Genomic DNA, 9374 nt, shown 5'->3' on the forward strand with positions numbered 1-9374 from the left:
CCTCTTCTCGACCTGTCACCCGCGCCTCTCGTGGCATATTTCGTCCCACCCATCGTCTGAATCTTAATGTGCAAGCACCACAACTTCTATCCAATCTTCCAAAATCTCACCTGTCTGCTCTTCGTGATCCCAACTGGACCAAGGCCATGCTAGATGAGTTCATTGCTATGTTAAAAACACACACTTGGGACCTAGTACCACGACCTATTGGTGCTCATGTTATTCGTTCCATGTGGTTATTTCGTCACAAGTTTAATGCAGATGGTACATTGCAGCGACACAAAGCCCGTCTTGTTGCCAACGGTAAGTCACAACAGGTTGGGGTTGATTGTTTTGAGACTTTTAGTCCGGTTGTTAAGCCAGCCACTATTCGTACCGTTCTCAGCATTGCCACGTCCAGATCCTGGCCGATTCATCAGTTGGATGTCAAGAATGCCTTTCTTCATGGGGACTTGTCCGAGACAGTTTATATGTTTCAACCTCCAGGTTTTGTTGACCCTACTCGCCCTGATTATGTCTGTCGTCTTCGTCGATCCCTTTATGGTCTCAAACAGGCGCCTCGGGCGTGGTTTCAGAGGTTTGCAACTTTCATTACAGGTTGTGGTTTTCGGGGTAGTGTTTGTGATCCATCTCTTTTCATTTACCGGTCCGGTCAGGATACTGCATACTTATTATTGTATGTTGATGATATCATACTCACTGCCTCTACTGATGCTCTACTGTCCCGTTTTATTGACCTGATGAAACGGGAATTTTCTATGACTGATCTTGGCCCGTTGCATCATTTTTTGGGTATTACTGCCACTCGTTATTCATCAGGGTTGTTTTTATCTCAGTCGCTCTATACAAAGGATATTATTGCTCGTGCATCCATGACAAACTGCAATCCAGTGGCAACTCCGGTTGACACAAATTCTAAGCTGAGCGCTACTTCTGGTCCAGCAATTTCGGATCCTACTTTATACAGAAGTCTGGCCGGGGCGCTACAATACCTTACTTTCACTCGACCGGATATCTCTTATGCAGTCCAGCAGGTATGTTTATTTATGCATGATCCTCGAGAGCCTCACATGCAAGCCATCAAGCGCATTATTCGATATCTTCAGGGCACTATTGATCACGGTTTGTCACTATCGGTTTCGAATATTTCTGCCCTAACCGCCTACTCTGATGCTGATTGGGCGGGTTGTCCTGACTCACGACGCTCAACCTCTGGTTACTGCATATTTCTTGGGGACAATCTTGTATCATGGTCCTCAAAACGTCAAGCAACTGTGTCCCGTTCCAGTGCCGAAGCAGAATACAGAGGTGTCGCTAATGCGGTGGCTGAAACAACCTGGCTACGGAATCTACTTCTTGAGTTACATATACCATTACGGCGTGCTACTATGGTATATTGTGACAATGTGAGTGCTATCTACATGTCTGGTGATCCAGTTCAACATCAACGCACTAAGCATGTAGAGATTGATATCCACTTCGTTCATGAAAGAGTTCGTATTGGTGACATTCGCGTCTTGCACATCCCTTCAGAAAATCAGTATGCTGATATCTTCACGAAGGGTCTTCCACGTCAGTTGTTTCTTAGTTTTCGTTCTAGTCTTAGCGTTTGTTCCTCTCCCGCTCAGACTAAGGGGGTGTAATAGAATATATTTTCCCTTATTTACCGGTCACAGGATATTCTCATTGATTGACCGTAATCATAATAATATATATTGCCTAACATCCCTCTAAGGAAGTTAAGGCGTGTTTTACCAAAACCAACAGTTAGCAACCTGAGTAAGGGTTTAATATTCGAGAGTTCTGTTAACAAGATTATATAAGTTAACCCTCAGCCGGATACTTGCACTCGATTACTGATTCGAATTCGGGTTCTCGTTTGAACTCCTTAAACTGGATTGGTAACTACAAAAAAGCTTCATTCAGAGTACGTTAAATCGAAGAAACTTCTCCAGGTCAACATTGTGTTCCCTGCCAAGAGTATGAGATCCCACGAAAACCCCCTTGGTTCGTGGCTGTGTTTTTGCTGTGTGGATCCATTAGGAGAAAAAAACGAAAAGGAGATACTACTGCTCACTCTACTCCATGCCCATCCACAAAAATTACGACAGAAGTCTTTTCTCAAAAGGAAGAAGATACAAGCAAGCTGTTAATGGCAAATGCACACAGCGGAAATGTTAATTTCCGGATTGAAAGATCCAAGGGAGGAACTGACGGTATTTACTTCATAATTGATGGAAAAACATTGAAGAAGCTTATGATGTCATCTAGGTTTATTGAGAACCCACACGACGTTTTTGTTCAGTCTGCTAGACCGGCGACTGTTCTGAGACTTGATCACTGTATTTGTGCTCAGTCTATTGCAGGAAAATGCACCCAGGATATCTTCATTAATCAGATGCAAAAACCTTTCACGGAGCCGCGCCTTCTCATCCTTGTCGACTCAAAGATTAACTGTCATCAATCAAGGAAATTATCTTTCGGATCTTTCCGATAGACAAGTCAGTTCAACTGTCCTGGAGACTATCATTCTCAAAGAATTTCGTGATTCTCGAGGCATTTCGTGCTATTATTCAGCGACCGACAACTATACGGGCTCAAGGTGCACCTGAGAATGATGGATTGAAAAATAAATATGTAGCTGCGCATAGTCTGGTAATTGATCTCCTTGAAATGACTGCCATGTTGAAACATGATGTTTTGTCTTGCAGCAGAGAGAGTTTCAGGATTTTTGTTGCAATGTTTACAGTCTCTCTAGAAGGTCCGTGAACATTTTTATTTACTAGGTTGCGATGTATAATGAAGCTAAGTTAGCATTCTTCATATATTCGACGGAAACTGATCGTACCCTATTAGAATTGAGAGCTAGGTTTGACGTCACATTTCTGCATGTGCAAAAGGCTACTAGCCACGATCAGATGAGAGCTATTGAGATTATGCAGTATGTTGCTACACATAGTAAAGGAAAGCCTAAACCTACCCAGGAGCGGAATGGTGCAGTCTCCAAGCAATCTTCTATACTTGCACAAAATCTTCAATCAGTTCCTACTCTAAAAGACAAGCTCAAGAAACATCACTTGGAAACAAGTAGTAAAAATGAAGACGGAAATGTTCCAGCGCAAATGACGTTTCCGATTGCGAAACTTCCAGATCCCACTTTGGGAGAGGGTATTTTAGAAAATCTTAAGGAATCACCCTTGTCTACCAATGGTTTAGTATCTGGCATGACAGTCTTCCCGAAGTTCACTATAGAAATCACCAACCCGTTTAAAGAGAATGGAGTTTCAAGGTTGATTACACAAACGAAATTTTTTCGGAAACTGCATTTAAATTTCATGGAAGGAGCTAGTACTATTATTGATCCAAAGTTTCAAGAGAAGTTGGCATACTGCCTCGTGAGACTGCAGTCAACATCAACTATTGTCTCATCATTTTTACCAAGATTTGATATTATTCTCAACATGCAGTTTGCAGGGTTAAAAAGGAAGTCTTCTGTAATGTGGGCCAATGCAGTACAAGCAGTTAATTTGATTGTTCAAGCTGATCTACTATTCTTATGTAAGAGATATGTTTTGTCTGTTCTTGAAGGAAGTTTTTGTGACTCATATATAGATCCGAAGGAACGAGATATGGATTATGGACAGACAAAACAAGAATGACCTGACGCAGCAAGTGCATAACACTGAAGACAAGAGGCTTGATCGAAATAGGCATGACTACCTTTGTCTTTGTTTTCGACCATACGACCCAGGCGGCAACGGTGACAGTGTTTTTCTTATTATACGGAACTCAAGCTATTTTATTGATGGGGATCTTTGGCGTCGTTTCCGACCGTATGACCCTGGAAAAGATGTTTGTGTTTTTATGCCAAACTCAGGCTATCTGACTATTGACGATCTTCATCGTCGTTTCCGGCCCTACGACCCTAGCAAGAGTGTAGTCTATTGAACTCGTGGTCGAGTTATTTTCAAGAAGGGGCCCCTGATGTAGGACATCCTACTCACAAGTTCTCTATTTCCTATTATAATGATTTTCTTTTACTAGCTTTAGTCTATTTCTTTATTTAGGATTTATTTCCTAGTTCTAGCGTGTTTCCTAGTTTGGTGTGATTTTCTTTTCTAATCCTGATTATATTTAGAATCCTTGAAGCCTATATAAGAAGGCATAAGCATAGTAGAGATACACAATTCTACAACCAAAATTATTATTTGATTAATATCAAATTTATCTTTTGTTTTTTATCTTTATTTTATCATCACTTTGTGAATCTATTGATCTCTGATGTAGTGCACGAGATGGCATTATGCTGGCATGAAGAAAGGGAGCGTCGAACACGCGCTCTCAACTAATATTGATTGTTTAGCCTAGTTTGTTATGTTTTGAGTTATTTTTAGCTAGAGAATAAGGAATACGTCCCAGTTTTTGGCAGGAACTTATATTTCCTTTATTTGGTTAGATTTTCTAGTATTATTATCTTTATTTATTTAGATTTTAGGGATCTTCTTCTTTATTTTCTAGGTTCCGGCAAGGAAATTTGTAAGCCTTTGTAAAGGCTACGTTGTTTAATTGTTAGGGGGAATGCGAGATTATAAAAATCACTTCCAGTTGAGAAGTTTTATAAAGTGTGTTGTTGTTTTCGTTTACTGGTACTAACATCCTACACCAATCTCACACTAGTTTTTATGTTCTATTGGATCTTTGATCCAAATCATACGCTTTCGCTACGTCAACGTGGTTTTGGTTGTAATGGGGTTCTAGGGTTTTTCTTTGTTGTGAAATCTAGTCAATTGTTAGGGTTGAGATTATAATACCATCTTTTGCGTGATCTATTGGGTCTTCTGCTTGTGATAGAGCTAGTAGATATTTTAGCATTAGCTAGTATACCTTTGCAGCGTTGTAAATTTGATTAAATCCATGTTTATTTTTCTTGGTTTTATTGAAATTTATAAATTGATTCATGAAATGTTTCCTGATTTAAGTAAGTTTATCTATAGAGAAAATTGCACATAAGGGATTCGATAAAATGTTTGAACAGGATCCGGGAACCCCATTAGATGTTAATAGCACACCAAGCTAATTTCTGACTACTAAACTGCGTATCTCTATCTCTGTCTCTCTGCAAGATGTATAGATTATATTGAATAATTTGTGATGTAAGTGTATTAGTGCATCCAACAACGTATTTTGCATTGCCTTGAAGATTGTTACTATAGTTTTACTTCGGCTATCATTTTGAGCTTTAACGATTATGCTTTTGCGCTTAACTTTTGTCCTGTAAACTGTAGAGGCGATGAATGCTGTAAATTATGGAGATGACCTCTTAAAGCGCTTGAAAAAACTTACAAGTGATTTCGAGTTAATTTTTTTTTTAACTAGTTCGGGCTCTCATGTAACGTTTTTCCGTATCTTGGCATGAATTTGGTTTCAAATTTTTTTTGATAGTTTGAGGCTTTGAGCTATTTTCTTTTAATGAAATGTGAAAAAAGATAGCATTCTTTCATATGAGTTAGACCTGATCAGGTTTAAATACCATTGATTAACGAGCCAATACCAGATTTGAGAGTATATAAACTCTGTTAAGAGCCAGTATGGTTTGTCCGAAGTTGATAACAGTTTACACTACACTTTTTTGAATATCATGCTTTAACCGTATTGGCTTATCGAGCATTAATGTTTTGCTTTCTCTTCTCGGAGATTTTAGTTTGTGCCCATAAGAAAGAAATGCATATTTCTGTTATTGGACAAGATTACTTGACTGTTTGCTTTTGCTCGATGTGTGATACATATTCCAAAAGAATTCTTTAGTTTAGTTTTCATAACATATGTGATAAAGAATTTTGGTATTTGTTGGACGCAGTTATTAAATTATTGGGATTTCATGAATCATGCTGAACATTTCTGGCTTATCATTCACTGTTTTTGATGGTTTTTGTAAACTTAGGGTCATTTGGTTTTAGGAAGTGAACCAAGTATATTTTTAATTAGATTCAAACTAATCACACAAGTATTTTTGTGCAGGGGTTTGGAACCAGTGAATGCTTCTCCATGTTTCAATTATAGTTCATGCACTGCAAGATTGTCCCAAGCCTCATGATCATGCTGCTGTAAATGTTGCTGAGATGAGGAAGCATTTGACAGCTTTGGTGAAATTACTAACGGTTAGTGACTATTTTTTTTTTTTCTTTTTACATCTTGTATATTGGCTGCAGCGGTTTTGCCCATTTGTTTTTAAGAGCAATGAGCTTTTCTTAGGATATTGGAGATTATAGTTTGCCTGATATTTTGGCACAAGAAAGTAAATATGCACCACTACATTGTGAGATCCTGAGACTTAAATGTAAAATATTGTAGAGATAAAAGGAAAATTACACTCGTGTTTTCTTACATAATATGTTTAATACTTACTGGATCATTTAATGTGCAATTAGAGTTATCATGACAGAAACTTGGAGGTCAAGGGGCTTTGGATTTGTCAGCTACACTTTCTGAGAAAAAATGCTAGTTGAGCTCTATCTTGTATGGACGGTCAGGTATAAAAGTGAATGGAATTAGTATATTTGCAGAAATTCAATTAGTTGTGGTTCATCTATAATGATATTAAAATGACAAAATTGTTTGTTCAGGATCTTGGTGGGAGGTATATCCATGTAATTAAGCTATGCCATTGAAAGTCTTCCCCGAATTGGTGGGAATTTTGAGGGGTCTTATTGAGTACTAGCAGTTTGTCCCTTGGACCAGTTCCCATTATGTCAAATTATAATTCAGCTTCTACTGAAACATATTATTATTGGTGAATGAACGCCATATATTGTAAAACAAATGTATATGCATGTGTTTGTTTTAGTTCAAGGTTTGCAAAGTTAGGCTAGTCAAGGGTATTTTATGTCCAAAAAAATTTAATCGGTTGAGTCAAGTCTGACTCACAAAACAAGCACATTTTCTGAGTCAGACCTTAGTGAGTCAGATCCAGATGAGTTAGGTGATTTTACTCAGATCCAGACGACTCAGATCCGGATGACTCATATGAGTCAGCTGCAAACAAACAAGGTGTTAGTGTACACCACTGTAAGGTGTACTCCTCCTGTCTCAATGATCAGAATATCCGGACCTTGATAAATTTAGGCTGTGTTTGATAGGATTTAATTCCATGGAATTAACCATTTTTCTATGGATACAACGTGTTTTCCGTTGTTTGATTGAATATTTATTTCCATGGAATTGCAAAAAAAGTGTGGCCTAAAGTATGTTTTAAACTCAATTCCGTGGAATTCCATGGAAAGTCTTTCCTTGCCTTCCCCAGGAGATTCGAGTGTTCTAACTGGATTTCACACCAATGTTGCTCCTGTGTTTGAATCTTGGGTAAAACTGTCTCAACAGATCAGTTCAAACTTAAATTGGTTAAACCTTGCGATCATAGTTTCATGGTCTATTTGGAATGAACGTTGTGAAGTGCAGTTCCAAAATAAGAAGGCTAGTCCAGAGTTAGTAGCTAGGAAAGCTATGAGTTTTGCAACGTACATAGAAGGCTTAAATGCTAAACAACAGCCTAGGGTTGTGATGATACATGATAACATACATGTGCATTGGAAACCTCCTGCATCCCCCTATCTTACTATAAATTGTGATGCCTCTTTTGATAAACACACAGGACTGACAGGAATTTCCCTTATTTTGCGTGATTTTGCAGGAAAATGGAGGGGATGTTTAACTAAATGCTATGCAGGAGTAAAAGACTCCGAACAGGCAGAATGTTTGGCGTTCTTCGAAGCTGTCAAATGGAGTAGAAGTATGCAACAAACACATGTGGTTTTGGAGACTGATCTGCAAGGAATCGAAAGCTACATCACTAAGCATGCACCTGTGATATCTTGGGAGAACGAAGACATTCTTCTTGATGCCATTGAGTGTCTGAAAAACATCCCTCATTGGGAATGTCGTTTTATTTCTAGATCATGTAATAAACCTGCTGACATACTAGCTAAGTACAACAGGCGTAATAGAGTTACTAGGGATTGGTTAGATAAACCCCCTGATTTTATTGAGAGTCATTTGCTGGCAGACACTGTAACAGTTTCCAGTTAATAATATTTCACATCTTTGGCATAAAAAAAAACTGATTCCATGGAATTGTTTCCTTTCTCTGTTATCAAACACAGCCTTAATCATTTATCCCATTATTCCTTCAATGATCAGAATAGCTTGTATTTTGAGAAAATTAGGCGCAGGCCCAAAATAAATAATATTCTTATTGTCATGTCCAAGATTATTTTTTGTTTCCATGACACCCATAATAATATGAAATTTTGAAAAGTGTCTTTATGCATCATAATTTTTCAGGGGTATAATTGACAATGCAACTTGGATATAACATATCTAAAAAACTGCGTCTTAGAATTTTACAAATTTTATATTGTTGGAAATCTTTTTAAGAGAGCAACACAACGAATACAAATAACAATATCAAATTTAAGTGTTTTGCGAAAAAATCGGAGGCGATTGTTCTTTTAAGCAAAATTTTCAAAAGTTTGGTACATAACCATTATGCAGACACCAAAAACGAAGCATAACACATTATGCGGACACAACAAAAGATGCATAAACCGTTATGCAACCATATATTGGTCCATGCATCTTTTAATTTATGCATAACTACATTTCGTTCGATGCATAAAAGATTATGCATCAATTTTTTTTAATTTAGTGCTTACAAAAATATGTTGGCACAATGCTTTATGCATCCATTTTCTCGATAACATGTTGTACAAATATTATTGTAGGTGCATGACAAGTTATGCAGCCTTTTTTTCGTTGGTTTCAATACTAACAAAAAAGTAGTTGCATAACGTGTTATACAACTATTCTCCAGACTGCATAATAATTAACAAGTTATACAATAAAAAAAAAGGTTGCATAACTTGTCATGCACCTAAAATAATAGATGCATAACGTGTTATGCCACCATTCTCGGAACTGCATAACAAATAGTGGAACAAATAGAACAAGACTCCATAAAACAGCAAAAGGATGGGAGATTTCGCAAACATTCACGCAGAAAGTTGAAACTTTAGAATCTAGATAGTATATAATAACTATCATCAAGTTGAAGCTTTAGAATCTAGATAGTATATAATAACTATCATCATTTGCTTCGTAATAAGAGTTAGATGGGGAGAAAGACTGCACGTACCAACAGCCCCCTCTCCTCTCCACTTCTCCTTCTCTATCATCATTGTCTTATCTGATCTTTTGTTGGTAACCATTACTACGTATCCACTTGTAGATAAAGCCTAACTTTCTCGCTATACTAAGGTACTTGTGTTGCCAACATACCAATAAGGGACCCTGGGGTTTGAAGATACATTCATGAACAACTG

At 37.7% G+C, this 9374-nt stretch overlaps 1 long non-coding RNA gene across 2 annotated transcripts; it reads left to right on the forward strand.

Annotated features, from left to right (window-relative positions):
- The first annotated feature begins 4399 nt into the window (after nucleotides 1–4399).
- LOC113301405 lies at nucleotides 4400–6860 on the forward strand. Of its 2 annotated transcripts, none has more exons than XR_003336270.1 (4): nucleotides 4400–4451; nucleotides 6019–6158; nucleotides 6429–6530; nucleotides 6624–6860. It is a non-coding gene; the product is annotated as an uncharacterized LOC113301405 (long non-coding RNA). The 2 variants fall into 2 exon arrangements; XR_003336269.1 differs by lacking the exon at nucleotides 4400–4451 and adding an exon at nucleotides 4509–4646.
- The last annotated feature ends 2514 nt before the right edge of the window (nucleotides 6861–9374 follow it).

The sequence above is a fragment of the Papaver somniferum genome, chromosome 8 (assembly GCF_003573695.1).
Source record: "Papaver somniferum cultivar HN1 chromosome 8, ASM357369v1, whole genome shotgun sequence".
Classification (NCBI taxonomy): Eukaryota; Viridiplantae; Streptophyta; class Magnoliopsida; order Ranunculales; family Papaveraceae; genus Papaver; species Papaver somniferum.